Source organism: Corvus kubaryi, unplaced genomic scaffold (assembly GCF_017639235.1).
Source record: "Corvus kubaryi isolate FWS band 111438036 unplaced genomic scaffold, C.kubaryi_AGA036_p1.0 37392, whole genome shotgun sequence".
NCBI lineage: Eukaryota > Metazoa > Chordata > Aves > Passeriformes > Corvidae > Corvus > Corvus kubaryi.
The window spans coordinates 2,532,206-2,556,444 of NW_024581131.1; the positions used below are offsets into that span (position 1 = coordinate 2,532,206).

At 37.0% G+C, this 24,239-nt stretch overlaps 1 protein-coding gene across 2 annotated transcripts in view; it reads right to left on the minus strand.

The window, feature by feature from the left end:
- Positions 1-24,239, minus strand: part of SOX6 (SRY-box transcription factor 6) — a 374,652-nt gene that overhangs the window by 300,165 nt on the left and 50,248 nt on the right. For both annotated transcript variants that reach the window (XM_042038377.1, XM_042038378.1), the window contains one exon: positions 18,427-18,482. The gene's annotated coding sequence lies outside the window, so the exon portion shown is untranslated. The remainder of the gene's footprint in view (positions 1-18,426; positions 18,483-24,239) is intronic.

Below are 24,239 nucleotides of genomic sequence, written 5' to 3' on the forward strand. Positions count from 1 at the left end.
ATTGTGCATGCAATGTGATAATTAATTCTTAGAACAGATTCCTGTCGTTTGCTAACCAACTCTACCTCACCTATGCATTTAGTGCTGTCTGCCAGGCTCTCTGGCTTTCCTTCAGAAGACACTGCTTATTTTATTAACCATGGCCTGGCTTTGTAATGTAGCAAGTAGCAGTCAATTAAAGGCATGAAATTACTAAAATGTAGCGAATTTTACTTGTAAGTTAATGAATTGGTCTGTTTTACATTCAACTTCCAAAGTGCTGAAACATCTGTGCTCTCCTGTTCCAGTCTGGGTCAATTACATCACACTCTGAACACACTCCTGATATAAAAATCTCACCATACTGCAGAACAAACAAGAAGCAACAAAGTATGAACTGAAAAAAATTGAGTTCATGACATGCTGGAAGTAGTCACTATAAAAAGTTTCATTTTCTTCAAGTGAAAAAATAAGTTTACTGTCAAATAAAATGGCTTTGCTGGAGCCAATAAATGCAAGTCAATGGCAAATCCGTGGTAGTGGCACAAGGTAGGTTGTGGGTGTTTTTCTATCTTTGATATTCAATAAAAAAAAAATCTCACAGTAGGTTAAAATTTGATAGCAGATAGCAAACACATGTTCTTACTTATTAGAAAGTTGTCTAACCACAATGAATTTCATTATCCAGTTCACTTTTTCCATGTGTTTTTTGTGCTTCTCTGTCATATGCATTTAATGTACTCTACTGAAAGAAACTTAGCATTTAGATGCAATAATACAGAATAGCACATAAAATTTTCAGAAACTAATATCCCAAAGGTTTTAAGATCACACCAAAGGATGGGACAAACAAACAAGTGGCAACTTGCCATCCAGCTCAGAGTGCAAAGGAACAAGCATTGAAAAGGTAACTCTCAAAAAACTCAAAAATGAAAGAATGTATTAGCTTTCTCTAACTTTTTTACCTGACAGAACACTTTTGATCCCTTTCCATAAGTTTACCACTAAGGACTACATTTCCTGGATTCAGCTATTTGCTCAGAGGGTGAGGCAGCTCCACTCCTCACCCTGTCACCATAGCACACTGAAGCTGTACTCAAAACAGTTAAAAGGAGGAAACGGAATCATTGCACAAACGGGTTTTTAAAGAGCAATCTGATCTTCACTGAAGCTTTAGGCTTCAGGAATACTACACAAAACGTACAGTTAGCTGATTAAACTTTTAATTAGTCGGTCAGCAAAGCTCTGTTCATCCTGTTTTCAACAGAAAACCTCTTGTAATGTATTTTAAAGGATCCTGAAGAAGAAAATTCAGATTCAGCAACAAATGAGAATTCTCACTCGGGTTTTAAAACAAGTGACTTGGATATTTACTACACATTGCTACTATAAACTTGCAGAATGATTTAGACTCCTGAATTGAACTGAGAGGAATTTTTCACATATTCCAGCATTCTATAAACCTCCTTACAACTACCATGCTGGCTTCAAACTTTTGCCAAACCTAAAGCAAAACTCTGACAGAAATCTGCTGGGATTTCTGGCAGAAATGACTGGTCACAGAGGTCCTGGTAGGGTCTATTGTCAAGCTTGTCTGAGGCAGATATCTGAAGCATTCCCTAGATATGCACAGTGAAACTGGCATTTTGTAACTGATACTGTGGTTATTAAGTCTTCAGATACTTTAGAAGTGCTCTGGAATAATATACTTCTGTGGTCAAAAGCTGAGACCACTTTTAACTCTGCAGCTACTTCTACCCTGTAAACAGATTACTGAGACACAAAAATTAAAGCATGCAGATGAAGCATAAAGATATACAAGAACTATAAGAAATATTTTTCCCTGGAGATTTGCCAGTGGAAAATGTTGCTAACTTGTCTGTTTCTTCAAGAGCATACCCAGCAGATCCCATCTACTGTAGAATGATATGTTCTCACAGACAGGAAAGGAGATCGCTTCAAAGCTATCAGTCAGGGCTGACTACAGAGAAGAATCCTCCTACTCAGCTGTTCTCCAGAATCATCTTTCCAAGATGTAAATATGAACAAAACATTAACCAGAAAATTAATGAAAATAAGTCTGATTTATATTCCATATCTGATTTACACACCTACCTTCTATTGTAAGAAAACAAGCATTGAGAATTATTACCCTTTCCCTTTTTTTCCCCTACCTTGGTAATTGTACAGAAGCACTGCTAAAGGCTGTACCAGGGAACATTCTGACTTTTCTGCATCCAGCAGTACTTGATAGAACAAATTAAAGATGTAAAACAGCTTGAAACTCATTGCCTCAAAAGAAGACACCCTCACACTGTAATATAGAATAAGAAGGAACTTTAGCTGGAGGGAATTAAGGAGTAGCCTTTTAAGTCATGATTGTACTAATGCATGGAGCAGATACAAATTTCTCCTGCTGGCAGAGTAGGTTTGCATTCAGGAAGCAATGTTAACACAGGAAAAGTCCATCATGGACTGTTAAAAAACAGACAGAAGTATGTGCATGTGCCAGTAGCACGTGGAGACAAATAGTCCAAAGAATGCTCAGATGATATTTGACGTTACCAGCACATGACAACAGACTGCATTATATTTAAAGAACTAGGATGACATGTCTAAGCTTCCAGAGCTCTTCATGTTACTTTCTCACTTAGCTTCTAATATCCATCTGGAATTAACCTTAAGCATCTCCCTGTACAAGAGTAAAAATAGGGAAAAGAAGGAGCATCTGCATATTTAATCCCATGACACCACTGACATTTTACCTCTTTTATGAGATGAATAAAAGAAAAGGGTGATTCACAAAAGTCACTTTGATATAGTTTAGAGGTATAAAGCTAAACTTAGATTAGGCAAATCAAAATAATTCTGTTGAACTTGTACTGGTGACACTGAACCTCCTCAGCAGTGGCTAATTCACCCTGTTCGTTGAATGCAGATGTATGCTGATGAAATAAAAGAAAAAAAGGAAAAACAAAGCAACCTAACTTATAATTTCTATATCTTTGACCAGTGTCAATATAAGATGCAAGAGAGGATTCTCAAAACTCTGTATATGAGTTTCAATTCCTGACTGGGAACTGTGAGCAAAGCTATCACTTCCCCACTTTTTAAAACATTTAAAGTTAGCATTATTTAAAAAAAAAAAAAAAAAAATGGAAAATACTCAGATATCATGGTAATGATGGCAACATTAAGTACTCAAGGATAGTTAGCAAGAAAGTTAAGTAGGCTTGTGGACTATTACATAAGTGCTTTTCAGAGTCTGTCATCTCACACAGAAGAAATTACAGGGTGGGGATGTGGGAAAAAAAGCAAAAAAACCAGAATCTAAGGGGAAAAGAGAGCTCATTGTTCCATTGTCCTCACAAATCAACATTTTGAAATAACACTTGGGTTTAGAGCTCCCATTTTTTCTCCTGCAAAGTGAGTATTATTCATATTTATCTGAAATCTATCAGGTCAATGTGAGATACATTCAACAGAGAAAGACATTTTGGAGGGACACCACTTGTTGCATGTTCCTTGGTTTTAGCTTAAGCCAGTTGATCTTCATTCTGCTCTCTACTGGGTATTCAGAGAGCCAGAATTGGGCTTTATTATTCCAGAAAGCCACACATCTCCTATGTATGGCAGAAATTTAATCTTAATGGATCCCACAGCAATTCCATCAAGATACTAAATAAGAGCAAGGAAAAGCATAGGGTTGTCAAGCACTACAGATGAGTGCTCTGGGAGCAAAGAACTACTCATCCACCATGTGTCATGGGCTTTTCAACATATTTCTATCTTTCCCTGGGATTAGTTGAAGAATGGAAAGGAGAGTTTGGCAACCAAATATATGCCTCTGCTTAGAGGGAACCAAACAGAATGAGGACGGATTACTTCCCTTATTTCATGGGCAGGAAAAGTCATCCATCAGAATGACAAATGCAGTACCTTTATAGGCTCACAGCCATTCTCTGAGCAATTCATTGGTGCTGTTGTGAGCTCACTGCTGCTTTCCTGTTAATCTGCTTTAAAAAAAACCCCAACAACTGCTGAGGACACTGACAATAATAATGCTTTCAATAATAGCCAAACATTATGCACCTTAGAGCAGCTTTCCAGTATCTAAATGGGGGCTACAAGAAAGCTGATGGGGACTTTTTGCAGGGGCATGTAGTGATAGGACAAAGGGGAATGGCGTTAAACTGAAGTGGGTGAGGTGTACATTAAATGTTAGGAAGAAATTCTACCATGAGGCTGGTGAGGCACTGGCAGAGGTTGCCCAGAGAAGTTGTGGATGCCCCATCCTGGAAGTGGTCATGGCCAGGTTGGACGGGGCTCTGAGCAACCTGGTTTCATGGAAGGTGTCCCTGCCCATGGCAGGGGGTTGGAATGAAATGATCTTTAAGGTCCCTTCCAAGCCCTTCTGTGATTTGAATACCTTAAAGCATAAGTAGGTTGACTCAAACGCTAAAAAGCGAATGGCACAGAAGGCCCTGAATGCCAGTTTGTGTTTGTAGGACATGAATGGATCAGAGAGTTAAAAAGAATGGATTGTGTCATGGGGCTCCTGAAACAATGAATGACCAGAACTAAAGAGAAAGCAGGAGTAATAAGGAATTCTTATGTTTGCAGCAAGAGCTATGAACAATTTAAGTGCATTGTCCGGTACAATACATGTTAAAAGAACTCATGTGGAAATATCAGGAAAGAATTTCAATGCTGTTGGATCAGGGATTTTCTTCCAGACAAGACAGAAGGGCAAGAGCAGAGTGTGGGTATTTAAATTTATAAAAACATTGAGGCTTATGATCTGTATTGCCATATTAAATGGGAACTTCAATAACTTCTCTGAGAAATCTTTTGTGTTAGAATTCCGTAGATTAATAGGATGCCCAAACTAATCTGGGAGTCTAGAAACAGGACTAAGTGGATATTCTCAAAAGACTGTGTTTCAATAGACCTCTCATGCACTGGAGCTTGGATAGGAATATAATGACTACTCCACTTCATCATCTAATATCTGTTAAAGACATTTAAATACTTCCTTAGTAATATTACTTCCTCCGGTTACAACAACTGCAGACTGAGACGTCCTGGGAAAATATTCTCTTATCTATAGAGCCTCTGTTTTTCTGTTACTATGAAACTTCTGTCCTTCATTAACATTCAAATCACCTTCTTTCTCTGCAGCTGGTGGAGAGGCACTTCACTTTTTTGTCCTAGCAGTGATATAGCAGAACCTTTAACCAAGAACAGGATGTGTCTGGGATCACCTTTAGAGTTCAAAGTTTGTAAACTCAGGTTTTTTAGAATCTTGACAGCAAAACAGAGAAACAGTCCAGGACATATCTGTAATTAGGAATCATCCTTTTCTTTCTTTTCTCCCTGTTTGTAGGACTGTTGTTTCAAATGTACTGGCCTTAAACACTGCATAAGGGGCTATTCCATGAGATTGTTCTGGTGAGACAAGTATTTGCTTTCTTAAAAAAAAAGTCTCAAAAAATATGCTACTTTTCCTAACACCACATAACTTCTTCCTTCCACTCACAAAAATACCAAAAATTGTAATTCTACATCTTTGAAGAGAGAAAGAACACTTTAGGACAGTAGAATTCAACATTCTTTCAGATTTTTTAGGCTTAGAAAGTGGTTCTGCAAACAGACTTTTGCAACACCACCAAGGAGATCCTTGGTCAAATTTGGCAGAGAAATTAGAAAGCAAGTTTGACTCAGTTAAGTAATCTAGTTTTCAGTGCAAAGAGCTAAAGGCTAAAACTGTTCCCTTTAGTAATATCACTTATACCTTCCCTGGACAGAATTACATATTTATAACACATTTCAGTGACTTTTCATATGCATTACTGGAAGGGTAAAAAATACCTGTTTTAATAGCTCTAGCCAATTATTTGGGAACTCCTAACCTGAAGGTTGAACACCAGTTCCCAAAATTTTTGAGTGTTACCAACAATGAATATTAAATTGTAAAGACAAAGTTTATTATATTTATTAGAAATACCATTTTCCACAAAATAAAGTTTTAGTTTGCAGCTGGAGTAAACACAAAATATTTCTAGATCTTGGAACTTACATTATACTAATTATATCTATGTTCTGTCACCATTGCATTTTAAGTTAATAAGTTAACTCTTAATTGCCATTTCTATTTTTTAACTGCAAAAATAATTCTCTTTCATTCTGTTCAGTCTGTAATACTGCATTTTTCACTATAGTAATTAATGGTAATATTGTGATTATATTAACAATGAATGGTCAATCACTTTTTACATCCCTGCTGTTTTTCAGTTTGTAGAATAAGTGCAACTAATTAATAGCAGAAGGAAATTCTTTTGGTGTTCACTTAATTTTATAGTTTCTACTTTGGAGTAAAACAAAAACTTCAATTGAATCAGAGACAACCATTTAAAAAACATATCTTAATCTTCTTTTTAATATTTTTCTGTTTGATGATGACATTCATTGGTCATATTCTCAAAATTTATTAAGGCTCCAATGTAATTACCTTGCTGAATCTGACCTAAAAAAAAAAATATAAAACCTGTCACATTTTGAAAGAAATAACACCAAACTACTGCATTCAAGGTAGTGAAAGCATTTCTTCGATGAACAGTAAATGCTCTATTGTGCTACATGGGAAACGTATGAACATATCTTACACAAAAAAAAACCCCAAATTTTTTCCATAGCTATATAGATGCAAAGTTCTCTGAAATATGATTGGCTGAAGAGGTTATTTCTACAACTGAAGCTTAATCTGAAAATAATCCCTGGTGCATATTTATTGAAAAATGGTAAAAAGGGAAGAAATGTGTATAGCTTCTGTATTAACTAGAACATGGAGAACCATGTACCATTTAAAAGCAGTAAGATATTTCCTAGTGAGCATGGGTAGCTTTAGAGTTATCAATATGCCAGTAGTTTAAAACTGTCCCTTCTGAATGGTAATACAAGTAGTAGCAGTTGTTACTACTACTACTGTATTTATAATTGTAATAATTGAAAGCAGTGTTAGCCATCTGTGGCTAATCCCTCTTTTGGGCACCAGACTTTGCCATCCCTTCTACTATAGCTTTAAAAATAAATAAATAAATAAAATTATCAAAGATTAAGAAAGGAAATAAAGATGAAGTGAGATGCTCAGAGCCATAAAACCAGGAACAATAAACACAGGTGAACCTGCCTGGACACAAACACTGAATGACCTTGAAGGGTTTGCATTTCCTTAGCTCATGAAAACTTATGAAAACAAATATCCTCTCTCTACACCCAAACTGGAAAAAAATCTAAATGGCCACCAAGAAGAATGTTTAGGAAAAATATATCAGAGCATGGTACTTACCCCAGAAACAGGAGATTGGCACTAACTCTCAAGGAGAAACAAGTGCATGGAAGCTTGTCCCTCCCATCTTTACCAAGTTAAACCACCAAATTAGTCTCCAGGATATAGCCTTCCTTCCATTTGCAGGTGCAGCTCCCCTGAATGCTAATGTCGATCACATGTACTTACAAAGCAAAGAAAATTCCCCTAAATTTCATTGGGCTGGACAGAGCAATATTTCAAAAAGCAGCTGTTGTTGGTAGCGTTCAAGTTTATTGGCAATCCTTATAAAACTACCCCCAAAACACATACTGTATCTGATCTCATGTTAAGAAGGCTTTTCTCTAAAGAGTATTGAATCACTTTAATGTAGATTCTAATGCTGCCTTACTCCGCTTTCAAGGTAGCCAGTAAATTCAGCTTTACTACAGTACTATAAAGATGTGAAAGAACTGTAACAGCATCTAAAAATGAGCTGTTGCCACTATACTGTTCAGTTTAGAAAACTCTAAACAGAATACTGATGAAAAATGTTAATGATAGTTTGCTGAGTTGCCAAGAGAAATGAGACAAGACAATTCACTATATTTTTGTTGTAAAATGTAAATTATAACATCCTAAAGAATCTGCCACAACTCCAAGAAGGACTAAAAGGAAGATCTAAACAACACAGTATTTCAGTAATTTAATTTTTAAAAAGAGCTATCCAGCAGCCATACTTACATAATCAGTAAAATCACAGCAAAGACCTCAGTATTCACAGGATTTTAACTCCTGCAAAGTCCTGTCTATTGCAATGAAGTACCTCAAAGTACTGAAGGCACCTTGCTGAATTAAGGCCTTAATCACATATGTATGTACCTCTGAGCAGTTTGCATTAGATCACCAATACAGTCTCAATAGACTGGATAAGTAGGGAAATTTAAAATGCTCTAATAGTGTCAGGGGAGGATTAGGCTGGATATCAGGAAAAGGTTCTTCACCCAGAGGGTGGCTGGGCCCTGGAACAGGCTCCTCAGGGCAGTGGTCACAGTACCAAGCCTGACAGAGCTCAACAAGCATTTGGACAATGTTCTCAGGCACATGGGGTGATTTGTTCTGTGCAGGGCCAGGAGTAAGACTCAATGACCTTTGGGGTCCCTTCCAACTCAGGATATTCTATGATTCTATGTGAAAAGTTAGAAATGCCCCCTGAGCCTGTGATCCTTTAGCTTTGAGGCAGTGGCTTGTCTCCTTTATCACACCCATGTCTCTGACCCTGAATTTCAAGACTGAGAATGAATATTGTCTTTTTTCGGTGGTGATAATGAAATTATTTTACAGCCCCAGCCCTTCCCCAGACTCTGTAAACTAATTCCATGTCATAACCTCAGTCCTACAACTCACAAATGGCACAGGAGGTACGCAGAAAAGGCAGAAAGGAGAGGCACTGTATCCCCTGGCATCTCTGCATGGCAGCTGGTGAGACAAAACAAAAAAAATCAGATCACTGCCTAGAGAGTCTATTGGCAACTCTCAGTTGCATCTGGGAACAATGACCCATCAAAGCTAACTACGCATTGTTAATATCCCTACCTAATCCAGGCAACGGGAAAGAAAAGTACAAAATGCCCCAGCAAATCCCAGAACCTTCCAACTCACTCATCTTCATTTTCCTGAATCTGATAAGCATATAAACAACTACTGTAATAGCAGCGTCCCCAGTGCTGCCATAAACCTCATCTGGGGCCAGGTTGGGGGTTAGAGTGCATTCACTGCTGCCACAAGTATTTATCCCATATTTTCACAAAATCCAGAGAAGCCAAGGAGGTCCCATTTCATGCTTCCACCTAACTGGTCTAGGAAGAAATTAATGTAGTGCAGAACTTCCCTACAGTGAAATACATGATTCTGAGGGCTGGATTATGATTTTTGAGATACAGAATTTTCAAGCTATTGGGTTCTAAGCCTGCACAGTCTTAAGCTTGCAGCTATTGGCATGTTTGACATTTTAAACTATGAAATACCAACCTATTTTGAAATTGTCCAAATCATTAGTTGTGGAATTTTCCTAGCACTTCATGAATACCGCTGTTAATTGGGCAATTAACTCGAAACTACAGAATATGCTGTGATGGCATGATATGATATAAGCCATGTAAAAGAAGGAACAGCCAAGCAACTCAGTATGTTGAAAGATATTAATGAAGTGGCAAAATCTGCCAGAAAAATAATAATGGGTGATTTTAACTACCCCAATATTAACTGGTTGAATAACACATCTGTACATGGTTTGGAGAAGCAGCTTATTGATACTATAAATGGCTTCTTTTTGGAGCAGCTCCTTCTGGAGCACAGAGGAGGAGGAGTTCCACTCAGTTAATAATTTGTGTGTGTGTTTGTGTAGAAAGCAAGCATGGGTGTTCTGCTAAGCAACAATGGCCATGGGACAATGAGTTTGAATCTCGATGATGAAGTATTTCAAGTGGTAACCAAATAGTTAATGGCAGGTGGGTGGGTGGGGAAAACCCATGAACAACAGGCATCTCAAAGGGATGGCTGTTTTGGAGAAATGAAGGAATTTATTCACACGCAGAAACGAAACACCAGAATTAAAAAGAGAAGGGAGGAAAATATATTATAAAAAGCTAGGTTAGCATGTTTCTGGGGTAAAGTACAAGAATCTATGAGGTCTTGAAAAATCGACTCTCTTTGAATGCATGAACTCTGCCTAAATGCTTTAGACAGGACATAACATTGATTATTGTTATAACTTACTGCTCAATGTTGCACAATATGAAACAAAACCATAATGCAAACTGTGACAATCAGAATGTATAAATTCAGTTAAAATAATTACATGAAGAGAAAGTTTTCTTTTTCCAGAATTACATAATTATTCAAGTTGACCTGCAAGCAGGATGCATATATGTTACCTGATGTACAAATCTGGAATCTGGAGTAAGAGCATACAGGTCTTGCAACTGTTTTGATGAATCCAGCAAAAAAAGATAATTGAATGTGTATGGTTATGCTTCCCTCATTGTCCTCTAAAAGTTACAATTATGTCCCTAGAAAAGCATCTTTAATAGCAAGAGATCAAAAAGCAAGTGACTAACAGAGAAATTATGCACAGGCATGACGGTAATAGCCACCTCCCAGATGGGATTATCTAGGAATGGGGCTGCCAAGGATCAGAAATGCAGCTTGTTTGTTTCTTTATCACATTTCAAGACCCAAAAATTCAAGAACATATTAGGTTCCCATAATGGATCAAAAAAATCTTGGAGTGGACAGCCGCCGATATCTGATATTTCAGAGGTGAGTGAATATACTGGAGTTTGAATCAAGCAAATCTTTGGGCATAAGATTCCTTTCAAACCTATTCCCACTTCTTACCAACACAGATATATAGTCAGGCTTTAGTGAACACAGTAAGGAAATATATGGACTATTTACTAGGATGGGATGCTACCTTAAAGTATAATCAATTGAAGAGGCCAATGACCTGGCAGTGATAAAAAGTTGTCCAAGCAAGATAGGATAAGAGATTTCTAATGACTTTTCTTTTGTGGGGAAGATATAATATGGTTGTAGGGTAAACAGCTATTCAAAAATTTATATTAAAATCACTATCCTGATTTGGAGGAGGAAATGTTCCTCTTCCAAATTAAGAAAATTAAGACTTTCTAACCATACTTTAAAAATACTGGGTTAAGAAGATGCAAAGTGACATAAAACTTGTGTTGACAAGTGAGAACTTGCATCTTAGAAAGAATAATTTCAGCTATTTAATGTCACTGCTGGATTTTACACAAACTATAATCACTTGGTAAAGATGGAACAAAGAAGTACAATGTCAAGAGTACAAACAAACCCTAAAGACATACAAAGAAAAGAGAAAATGTCCTATTTCAAATAAATTGACAGGGTGTGTTCCGTTAAGGTAGGGTATATCTCAGAAATACAGGAGAAGTAAGAATGAAATAATGGACATCACAAATTTTTAGTAAATCAGGTAAATTCTGGAACATTTTTACTTGTCTAAAAGGCAAAGCGCTGCCTGATGTGGTGTTCATAAAACTGTGGCTGAAATAGAATCAAGAATTAATAACATAGACTCTGAAATTAACCACACTTCTGATCCCTTATGCCTGCTGTAGAACCACCTCTCAAGTTTTAGGTTGTTAATTATGAGGATTGAGGTGGGAAATTTTTACTTCGCTTTCATCTTCCTAAGCTCGGCTTCAGATTCCTGAGCTTTACTCTGATCAATTCAGCAGATCTAACTGTAGTTGTGTTGTACAAGTCACCAATTCTTTTTTAGAACGTGTTATATTCCAAACTAGTAAAGCATTTGAGTAGAAAAGATACACTAAAGAAGGAATTTCATATACACAGCCAGTTTGCTAGCTACTCATTCCTCTTCACTCTGCTGCCATACAAGACTTTAGATTTTCTGCAAGACCATGTGTCTCAGCTCCTGAAAACAAGAACTTTGAGTGAAGTTTTACACTTTGTGAACTGTTTCATTGGGAAAGGCTGAAGTGAGTGATTAAACTCATGTAACTTGTCTTGCTTTAGCTTTGGAGAATTGGATTAATTACTCCCTGGGGCTTTTTGGATCCTGCAGGGAGCATCTTTGAGACCAAGTTTCAGGGCCAGGATTATATTTACACAATTAAGTGTAGTCTTTGAATATTTTATGATGCACACTACTGAATCCATCACACGCATGTATTAAGAACAGAAGCTGCTCCCACTTACTTCAAATTGATTTTTTTCAATGTCTTCTTAATGTAGACACACAAAAATATCGATTCCTCATCACTGTGCATAACTTAAATTATTAAAAGTTAAAAATTAACATTTCCACATTATTTGTATTTTATTATTAATGAAAACATTGCCAAGAAGAAAAAAAAATTGATAGAAAATTAATTTTTTTTAAATGCACTTATTTTTAAAGCTGACCTTTATACTTTATCTTATCTTTAATATCTTAAAGTAACACTTTTAATGCAGGCTTCACTTTGATCAGCTCTTTTTAATTAACTTTAAAAATGGGAGTGTTTTACGGCACAGTCTTTATCAATTTTTTTATTTAGCTATTAACACTTATGTTTTACCTTCAGCAGACCATTATCAGATTTCTATTGAGTCAGGCTTTGGTATATAGCAAAGATCTTGATACATCTAGCAAGCAGTTAACCTCTTAGTCTGCTCTCTCTTGTAACTCTGATTATGATGAATGAGTGGTTAGTTCTAAGCAATTCTGTTTTATGTCAATAAATTAATCAAACAGTCGTTGGTATATGGGCATTAGGAAGGCAGAGAGAAAATGAAGCTGTCTGTGGACACTCTATAACCCTCACCCTTTTAAGTAATATGATTTAAAAAGTTAACGCTGACATCAAATGTTGGTATTGCTCATCCATACTATAGAATATGACATTCTTTGTGTTATTTACATAAAATGAGAAATACCCTACTTTATTTATTACTCACAGCATAGCTTAAAGAAAATTCTCTTTGCAGCTTTCCTAAGATACTGCATTGTAGTTATTAAATTACCTGAAGCTTTGGGTTTGTGATAAACAACCATTTCTTCTACAAGTACCTGGGCTCTGCAAATGTCAATCCCTTGCTGGAAACCTGTCCAGGTACGGACTTGTGCAAGTACTTTGCTTCTACATTCTTAATTGGGCTTCTTAACACAAGTATTTCCTATTCCTCTCTCCCAAGCATTGCACACAACTGCAATAACATATAGAATTGTTTGGATGAGGATTTGAAATTTATTTCTTAGCACTTTTTCAAAGGAGTTTTTAGACAGCAGATGGATCTAGTGCATTGCACAGATCTCATCCAGCACACATATGGAGTAGCAGCAGAGCAAGGAAGCCCTTGCTTATATACAGAGCATGGCAGTCCTTTGAAAAAGAAAAAGCATTTCTAGCAGCAGTTTCACTAAATGATTCAACTTCATCAGAAAGTAAGCAGAGACCACATGTGTGGCCCCTGTCTTTGTGCAATGTGCCAGGAGCTGGTTGGATGGTGCTCTTGCCCACACTGGTGTCCTCGTTCCAGTAACTGCTAAAGAGTCTACAGCCTGAAACCCCTTGGGTTTATGTGAATTAAGACTGTTATTTTGTGTATTTTCTCGTGTCATACATTTCGTTCTTCACAAAGAATTGAAGCAGACTGCTGTGCTATGCTAAATATCAAAATCCCAAATGTAGTTTAAATGCACTATTTATTATAAGAAAAACTGTCTAAAATGAATACAACGCTTTCACAATGCAAGCATTCTGTGTACCTATTAATTTTTTTACTTATTACCAAGACACAGACTGTATAGTTGATAGAGAAGCAGCCAAAAAATGTCTGCTGCACCCAGAAGGTAAATGGGAACTCAGATAGGAGTAGGTTTCTGGGCCAGCATCAGGCAACAGACTTTCCTTCTATTAGAACTAGAAGTCCCCAGGTGACCTCCCACAACCACACAGCTTTAGATAAAATGACACAGGGGAGTCCATCAGACATCCCAGCTGGAAGCACGGGCTAGAGAGAGAATCGGATGCTGAAAAACAAACAGAATTTTTCATATTCGAGTTCTGTCCTGTTCTTAGCAGAGGGGTGGCCCAGCAACCTTTCCCTCCCCTCGAGTCTTTTTCCCACACCTTCCCTCTTCAGGTACAAGTATAAAGCTCTGGATGAATGCAGCTATGCAGCTATCAGATCCTCACCAGCAAATGTGTTTGGGCATCAGATTTTAGCTGAGTGTAAAGAAATGCTTTTCCCGCTTTCATTATCTTTCTACTCAACCTACTCTCTCTTAAGAACTTCTAAAATACGCATATTTAGGAAAGTTTTCTCAGACAAAAAAACTCTTCAAGACAGGTGTCTTCTTTTCTATTTATTTGTCCCACATGTTATATATTGGAAATTTGTTTCTTACCAGAAAATTTGTGTGTTACAAGCCTTACACAAAAACAGCAAGATAGGGTTCCACTAGAAATTGATTTTATAGTCACAATTTATAAAATAAACCCAGGAAAACAGAGCTTCAAATTGCTGAGGGTCTAGTTAAATGATGGTTCAACCAGATCATTTTACATTAGCATGTCACAATGTTAGCAGGAGGGGAGGCATAAGAGGATAAAGGCCTCGGATACCTGCAGCACACACACGCCAAAAAAGGTATGGGTGTTGCAGCAAACAGAGATTCTAGTTAGGCATCACTTTGCTTTATTAATAGGAGCTTTTAAAGACTCATCTCTTTATAGAAAGAGGTATGTGATAAGCTAGCAAACATCTCCTTGATCAAAATGGTGATTAACAATCCTATCTTACGAAGAGAAAAATGGAGATCAACTTTTTAAGACTTCGGTTCAGTATATTGCTTTTCTAGAAAGTAGAGACTGTATATTTTCCCAAATATATGAACTCAATTCAGTAATTCAGTAGAACATCACATGTTATCAATTAAACCCATAAGGTAAATAGCACCAAAGACATATATGCCTTCCTTTGCTCCAAATAAGCTGGACTTTCTTTGACTTTGTTATACAAATATTCAAAATTAAATAATTTTCTCCTTTTAAATAAGCTGGTAGAAATACAAAGAAAAAAATCTGTTTGGCCAGATGCTCTGTGGTGTAAATAGAAACAGTCCAAAACAGAAAAACAAAAAGAGTATAAAAGTTGCCTTAAAAATAAGATTGGGAAAAAATATTAAATATTGAATTTTAAGCAAAGCATGATTCTGTTGATATGCTGATTAGAGTGTTTGAAAAGATAAAATTTACCTACCCACTATGTCAGTTTTGTTGTGTCATAATGTGTGTGCATGTGTGTGCTCCCTAAGTTTTCTGGCTTTGTTCTCAAACCTTCTTTGGAAAAAAATACTAGTGTTCATTTTTAAAGAAATTTTATTTTATTCCCAAATACAATTATATTATTTTCACCATGTTTTCAATACAGGTGTTTCAAGACACTGAAGTTTCATGGGCTTCAACACCTCTCATTTCAGGTTTTATTTTTCTCTGTCAGTGTTTTCACATGGTAGCCAAGTCACAATAAAATGTTTACACAGAAACTGAACTGCTAGTAAATAGATATATCTAATTGCTGATGTACAAGCAAAATTTGGTCTAAATGCTCTGTTATTAGAGGACACTTATTTTGCCATCCATATCTTTAAATAACTATTGCAGTTTACTACTGGACAAACCTGCTTGAAAGAACAATTAAATAAATTAAACCATGTTAAAACCACATTCTTGAAAAAAAAAGTAACCTTTAGTTAGGACAATTACTCTGTGGGCGTAAAACAAAAGCACAAATGTCATATTTTCCATGAAATTTACTTTTGTATGAATCATCAATCCTGTTTTCTCCTGAACTAGACTAGCCAAATATGACAAAAAAATCCCAAAGTTGCCTGAACTGGATGATCCAAGTAATTACATGTTACAGCAGAATGCATCTATGACAAAACTTTCAAAAATTTGAGGAAAAAGTTATTATAGCCCCTGGTTGAAATAGCTTTGGTATAGACCTATAGCAGTATTTAGCTGATCTTGCTGTATTCCCATATAAAAATATGCACAGTTTCAAAGATCAATCTTCCTAGCACTGATCTGCACTGCTTCCCTTTGGAGTACAGATCAAACAAACACGCTATAAAAACATGCCCAGATATTATAGCATAACATGAAAAAGGTATACACGTCTCATTAGCATTTTTTAAATACTGCTTCGAACTGAATCTTCTCAAAAGTCCTGATACGTGCAAACTTTTTGTCTTCCACACCGACCCCCAAAGCTCCCATCTTCTCCTTTGCTTAGGGCCTATTTGTTCAGCCTCAGGCCCTGATCCTCAGTCCATCAGCTTCAATGGTCAGCTCACATGCATAAGTATTTGCAGAAATCAAGTCTTTAAATGGAAAGGTACCTCAGGCCACAAGCTGTCCTGTTAGTCTATTTTATTTGTCTCCATTTATGACACTGTACATAGTCCTGTTAGTGCATAGTAAGAGTCTGTATCTGCCTGACTCATGTACAGAATATTTGTAAGTTTGGAGAGGTAAAATAGAGATGATTTAAGAAGATCTAATCCTATATTACTGTAGAAGCTATACTTTAGTGCTGTTCTCAGTATGTGAGGAAACACAGGGCTGAATCCATCGGTTGTACCTCCTACATTTTATTTTATTTTCAGTTTATGTGAACTTAAGGTTTGCATATGTTTCTAGACATATAGTGCTAAACACTAAAATAAGTCCTTTAAGCAGAGAAGAACAGTCAGCATAGTGTTGGCTTCCCCAGATATTCATGGCACTGTAATTGAAGTCTGGGTTGCAGAGGACACCTATCACGAGCCAGGCTGTGGCTCATCATTTCATACAGTCATTTACTCAGCTCCATTGCTCAGGCTGCTGAACCACATCCCAGCTCTCATGGCCACAATATGTCAGGTGTCTCAGCTGTACTAACAACTTGCCCTGCAACAGCCAGTGTGCAGTTGTGTGATATTAACAGTCCATACTTCTCATGGGAGTTTAGGTACTTACTTGATTGATCTAAATACAAGAATTGTTGTCTAAGTACTTTTTTATGCCACTTTTGTTTACCACAGCTCTTTGTTGATGTCAGCCAAGAAGAGCAGCACTCAGATCAGCAGTCCACAATATAATTACTAAAGCCCTTTTTATGTTTGTAATACTAGATGAACATGAACTAAACAATACTTACAACTTCTCACCCAACTAGCTTGGTACACAAAAAGTTCACCATGAAACTACCATTGAATTTACTGCATTGCTTTCCTTGGAAAGTGTGCTCCATATTGAGGTATAAAGAGGTGCTCTTTGTATAGACTTATGTTACAATTTCCATTTTTAGAAGAGAAAAATGATGAAAAGAAAATGATGGCTTAAAAAAAAAATGCAGTAACAAAGCCAGAAAGAATATAACAAATTCCTCACTCTCAATTCAGTAATCACTTTATATTTCCTTCTCAGAACTATTTTTCAATGGTAATACTCGGTTTTAAACTGTTTATCTTATTTGATAATATTTTTCTTATCTCTGACTGACAATGCTCATTAAAAAAATGCTGACCTGTAAGTGAAGGAAAGTGCAAATAGCATAGCAAAACCATATGTGAAAATGAACATTTGTAAAGAGGAAGAGTTAGTACAAATTGAACATATTTCCATATTGAGAGGAGAACCAGCCATATTTTTTCCCTGATGAATGCAGTTTTGTGAACATCCTTTTCCACAAATGATTGAATAAATATTTTTTCATAAACTCTATTTGTGACTTAAGAGAACAAGCTGCATAGATTGGTTTCATTTATACTACATCATACAAGAGGTATTGCAATAATTTATATCATGCCAAGTCTAAGGCCCATTAGATTTTCCTTATTATACTTGACTAAAGCTAAACAGCAATTCCGAAAGCTTTCTATTTGTTGCATGAATAACTATCTTCCTCCCAGGTGCTCTCCTCTGGCTTTCCCTTTCTCAAAGCATTTCTCTTTAGGTGTAGTCCATTTGATGCGTTTGAACTTGGGCATACTCTGAAACATGTTCTTGAGCTGTGGCCTGAATGACCAAGGTTTTTCTGCAACCATAGAGGTCAGCTTCCTCCAAGGGATACGAAAATGTATTTCTAGTTCAGCAGATGTTGATCATCCTAGTGTTTCCTCAATAACACCATACAGCACTTCCTCTAAAAGTGCTGTCTATCTTGAGTCACAGCCCCAGTTCTTTTCTAGAAATTATTTTCATTGCAAAAACATGACGCAGTGGTGTCATTAGCAAGTGCCACCATTGATGTGTTACTGTAAGCTGTTCTCCCATCATTGTTATTATTATAAAAACAAAAATAAAGCTTGGAATAATAATATTTACTGTTAATTCAGAATTTGTAGCTCCTCTGAATAGCAGAAGCATAAGTTGGTAGCAAAAAACCTACCAAAAGTTTAAAAGTAGTGAGGTCAAATTCTTGCTAAATGAACATGTTAAAACTGTGATACAGCAGTGACATTTTAAAATTTCTTCTATTCCCCATGTCAAAAGAGCAGTAGAAAGATGCACATAACAGAGAAAATAATAAATACTTACAAATACACAAGAAAATCAGCCCCAGCTCCCAGAAATCATGAATTCATGAAACTGACCTGAAAATATAAAAGAAAAAAAAAAGTTGAAACAAAAGAAAGCCCAGAACTGATAAAGGTTACTTTATTATTATAAAATAGTTACGAGTTTTTACCATGAACTGAATAAAACAGAATACAAGACTGTTGTCACGCTTTCAGCCAAGTAATTTACACAGAATTTGTTTCCAGGAAGCCAATACCAAGAGAAACAATTATTTCATTGTTCTGCATCTCACACCATAGCAACCCAGTCCATTATGGCTTCTAAGAACTGTCATAAATGCAAGCATGGTTATCTTTTAATAAGGAAAATAGCTGTGAGGGGGGTTTTGGCTTGGAGTTTTTGCTTTTTTTTTTATGTTCTCAAGTGTTACGGAACATTTATTACTTTTTTTTATTTAAGTAGTTTGTTAACAGCATTTTGCCGCTTACCTGGTGTAAAATTATTGTTTAGGTCCTTTAATTGGAACCTATCTAAGGCAAAATTTATACAAAGAAGAAAGACTAACGATTTTGTTCTCTTATGGTCTAGATCCCAGTTAGAAGCTTAGCCTAAGTACAATGCAGTCACTATAAGGCATGATTAAATCCAACATTCTTTTTCCTGCATACCCCTCAGTTCTAGTTGGAAAGGTAACAGATGCAACTCAAACCCACAGAGCTCGCCTTATAAAATTCTTTAACTAGCACAATGACTCACTTTATGCCTCTAAATATCCACGGTTTCCTCTCTCCAGAACCCCCATGCATTAGAAGGTAGTTCAGTAGTTTATTTTTATTGTTTGGTCTACATACAGCACATTTTTAGTTCTTAGGAAAACAAAGAAACTTTGTTGCACAGCCCTTGTTTTCTTTCCAAAATGTGAGGATGGATATGGGTAACATTAAACTGAAAATAGTAATGGAGCCTGGGCAACTAGTTTAGGTCAAAACCTTTTTGTTCTCTGTGAGCTATCTGATTAATTTGCAGTTCATAAAACAGTGGGCGTAAGCTCAGTTTAAAAACATGTAACTATATTTAAAGATGAAATCGTCATTTTTGTTAGCCCCCAGTAATCTTTAAGAAACACCTTCCCACAACATTTCTGTATCCTAAAGTGCACCAGCCAGTACTGCACAGTGCCTAGAGACAAGGAGAGAATACCAAACTTATCTTGATGCAGAATATCCTCCTTATTTCATACACCCACCCTGAAGTGCATATTATTCATTCCAACCAAGCCCTCCCCCATCCTGAAAGTACACATTTAATTGTGTCTTCTCTCCTGTAATACCAACAGAGAGTCAACAAATCTCATTTGCTCTATCAATGCAGTGTTATTATTATATATTTTAAAAGCAAGTCTGAATCTCATTATCAGCTGATTTATGCCATTAGTGTGCTTTGGAGCCACCAATTAAACAAGGACAGTGGTTCATGAGGTCACAGTTAATTAATCTGAAAGTATAAATACACTTTAATGCACACCACCCCATGTAGAGAATTTAGGAACAAAGCACCAAACCTTTATTCTGGCCAAGCAATTAGGGGGAAAGGTTAAATATACAAAATTTTAAACTTAGCTTTAGCACTCTGGAGATCTACCAGGGGAAAAGTTCCGTTTGGTAAAAAATCCTGCAGAACAATAGGTATGTGAAGCCTTGATTCTTACAGCAACAGTGCAAGCGAGGGAGAAGAACAGGGGTAACTGTACCCAGTGATCCCGAGCTTGTTGCCCAGATAACACCTCAGAACTGTGAATCAGCTGCAAGCTTATCCATTATGGAGCTGGTCAGTGTGGGGGAAAAAATCCCAACCCTAAAGAGCCTGATCTATTCGAAATGGACTCATCAGTGTGGGGGTGGCTGCTGCATTCAGCAGACTGTACAAAACTGACCTTTCTTTCAACCACTTTCCCTTAGTAAATTTAATAAAATAGTGCAATCAAGGAAGGGTTCAGTAATACCCACAGTCTACCAACACAAGCAGAGTGCAAGGAAAATGCTGAAAACAGTCTAATCGACCAGAAACAGCTATTCATAGTGACAATTCAAGTATGAGGTATCTAGACTTTACATGGAAGAAAATACCTTTGTCTTACTGCCTGGACTCATCTTACTTTGCACGGTTCTCTGCCCAAAAGAAAGACAACATAGCTAACACATAGACACACAAAAGTAAGCCACATGACCTGATTAGATGGAGTAGTTGTTATCTATTTTTTCTTCTCTTACACCTGTAGTCCTATATTCTATAGCCTCCATCACTTTTATTATTTTTAGATGCCCAAGTACTTTTCCTTAAACTGAAAATAAACCCTAGTTTCTTATCTGCATAGAAAACTTTCTGTCCATCAAACACTGACATCACGACATTAATAACAAATTATTCTGTTAGCTCAAACCATCTACATTTTCACTTTAGATGTCTTGAGTTGAACTCCAGGTGACCACACAGGTGACCAGCTGTTGCATAAATATATAAAAGAACAAAGCTGTCTTTAAAGTATTCTGTTGTTTTAATTGGTACAAATCCCACCAGAAATTTCACTCCGATATTTTTCAGTTTAAGTGCTCTCAAACCATTCTGAATACCTGCAATTTCTGCATGTTTGGAAGGTTGCTACCATCCTTATCAAAGATTTGCTCTCCCAGTGCCACTATGAAAGGGGAAAAATAAATCTGTTAGAGCAGCTTACGCTCTGATTTCAGGTACCTTTGCTAAAGAGTTAGTAAAGGTAACCACTCCTCATTGACCTAAGAATATTACACAGTCATCCAACAATTTAACAGAATCCCTCAAGATAACTCAATTTTCAAAAAGCTAAGCTTTTGCTTGCCTTGCGAGCACATATTGACACCAAGAGAACACTGGACATAAAACAGATTATGGACATCACTAAATGATGGTAGGACCTTGTTTACCATATGTGTTATGAACAAAAGAAAATTCCATGAAAAGCCAAATGTCAGTTATCAAATAGCCATCTTTTCACCCAGTCAGCTCTTAATAATTCCAATAGGTATCAGTTTTCAGAAAAAAAAAAATTTAAATGGTTTTGGAAAGCAGAAAAAATATTTACTAATTTAAAAAAATCCTTAATTAAAATATCCTGATGTTTCTAAGATAGAGCCTCTACAGGTAGCCTGTATTTTCTGTGCACAGTCACCAGTGAGCATGAAGGAAGCCTGGAAGCAAAAAATGGAAGCAGCTATTTAGTAAAAAGCATGGCATCATGTTATATCATTTGAGAATGTGGCCTATCATTGTGGGCTGCTGGGACTAAAATATGTATCATTTAAAAACTGTTAAAAAACTGTTTTCAGAATTATAGCATGATGTGAAATGAGAAAAAGGAATAATACAGAAATGAAACTACACATTTAGGGCCTGAATCACATAGCAATTTCACACCCTTAAACGTGCAACATTTCACAATTAAAGCATCATTAATGGCCTGTAAATGTCTAGACAGAATCACAAAAATTAAAGAAGGAGTAGGCTGATTGTAAGGAGAACCTTTGAACCAGATTTCTAAAAATCTTCCTTAATTCAGATAAAGGGCACAGTTTCAAGATGGTTAATGAAAAATGTTTTACTTACACGCAGAAAATTCTTCATACATGATCATTTTAAAACAGGAAAGCAAACGCAGTAGTTAACCACTATGAGCAAATTTCTGGTATCTTCCCTTTGTTTCACTCCTGCTCAAACACTCAAGGATTGTATTTTACCACCTTTGCTGGCTTGTTTCTTGAAATCTTTATTATTCTTGGTTCTATGCATAGCCAAAAAAAACCCAAAATCCCCAAACAAATAAACAAACAAAAAATCCAACCAATCCAAACTAACTACCACATTGTTTCCCTCTCGCTTTTCATTTTAGAATAGTCCTTCTGCAGTAATCTTCATTTGGATTTTTGTACTCCTTAACAGAGATTCCAGTCAAGTGATCTATCAAAGAAGGAATCAGGGCATGCCACCTGTTCCACAAGTGGTAATTTTAAAACACATTGCATCACAGTGAGTTAAGAACCACACCACAGTGCATAGAGTGTAAAATTGGTCTCCAAAGCTCTGTACTCAGTTGCTGCTTTTGTTACAGATTTTCTGCTCAACCTTTAGCAGAAGTTGCTTTGTGCTTCTTAGTTCCTCATACACAAAAAGGAGCTACTATTTCTTCCCTCTGTAGCAGTGATGCTTTACAATTCTACACCCCAGAAGCTGTGATGTCGTTATTACAGAAACGAGGCTCAAAAGAAGTACCTAAAATAGGCTACATCTCCACAGTTTTGCAGGGAGATATGAGCTCACTCTGCCCACACTTGGAGATGACTGGCCACAAACCCACTCTAATCCAGTTTAGCTCTGGTTAGCACTTACGTAAACTACATGACTTCCAGTTTAGAGCAACCTCACATCTGCCTACAAAAAACATGTCAACATACACATACAATGATGGTGTTTCTGTAAACTACCTCTTAAAGAAAAGGAGCCCCATAAACATCACCACTTTTGCCAAGCTCCACAGACAGTGGTTCCCCGTCTTTCCCAAAAGGGTGTCACTCGGTAGTGGCACATTACCTGGCAGTGTTACATTATATAACTGGCTGTAAAAGCTCCTTATCATCTCCTCTCTAACAAATAATTGTGTTATTGTGTAAAGGTCTCCAACAGGCAATTCAGGAAGGTTCCTCTGCTGTCTGCTTGCAGATCTATAAAGCATCCAATCATTACAGGACGTGAGCATAGAATAAAAAATGTATGTAGTATCACTTCATAGCGTAGCATCAACTTAAGTCTAAAAAGGATTTTGATGAAAAAAAGTATTACATATCTCCAACAACTAATTTAAATATATTACTACATCTACCACTAAAATTACACTTGAAAACACCAAAAACATCTAATTCACCGTGCAGATGAAAGAAATACCTAAATATGCATTTATTCCTTCATTTAAAAGGCAGGGTGCTAGCATTCCAGATCTGATAAGCTTTGTGTGCATACTTTTGAGCAGATAAGAACCACAAGACATACACCACGCTGCTTGGAAGGCTGAAGGGAGAGGAGGAGCTCCAGTTATAACTCATCGGCTGCAGACAGCAAAAGCCTCCTCTGTTGCCCGGGGAAAGGTGGTAAATGCTGCTGGCTCCCTGCTCCCACATCAAGGGACTCAAATTTCCCTGGAGTTCCTGCACCAGCCCACTGTCACTCACATGGTGTGCTGGGACACAAAAAACACCTCTGAACTTCTGGTGAGCTACACGGCTTTTTCACAGCCACAGGCTCGGGCGTTCCTGATCAATACGACTGAATTAAAGAAAACAGAGAAAGCTTTCACAACAGGGCTGTTTCTGTAGCATTTACATGTGCAGATCCATGTGCTGAAGGCACTACAAGGCAAATTAAGCCCTGAATGAAAATTTACAGCATTACAAGCCCCAAGAAGTATGGTCGGGATTTCAAACACAAGAAACCCTTGCAGTACTGTGCTGTTGGAAGGATGTAGCAAGCACAGAGAGGGCTTTACAGCTAATCCAAACTGCACTCCAGAGTTACTCTCTACACCTGGAGAAGCTGTGGAGGCTGCAGAGGATGTGGCTTGGAAGTGACATCCAGGGTCACTCTGCAGAGACTCACTTTTGTCAGGCCCCTGTGGAAATCAACCACACAAAGACCGAAAGGGCGGCATTGGCATTGACCTGCATTATAATACTTGGCCATTTTTTTTCTCTTCTCTCTCTCTGGGTCTCAACTATACTCTCACCATGTGGAATGATAGCTTTTTAATC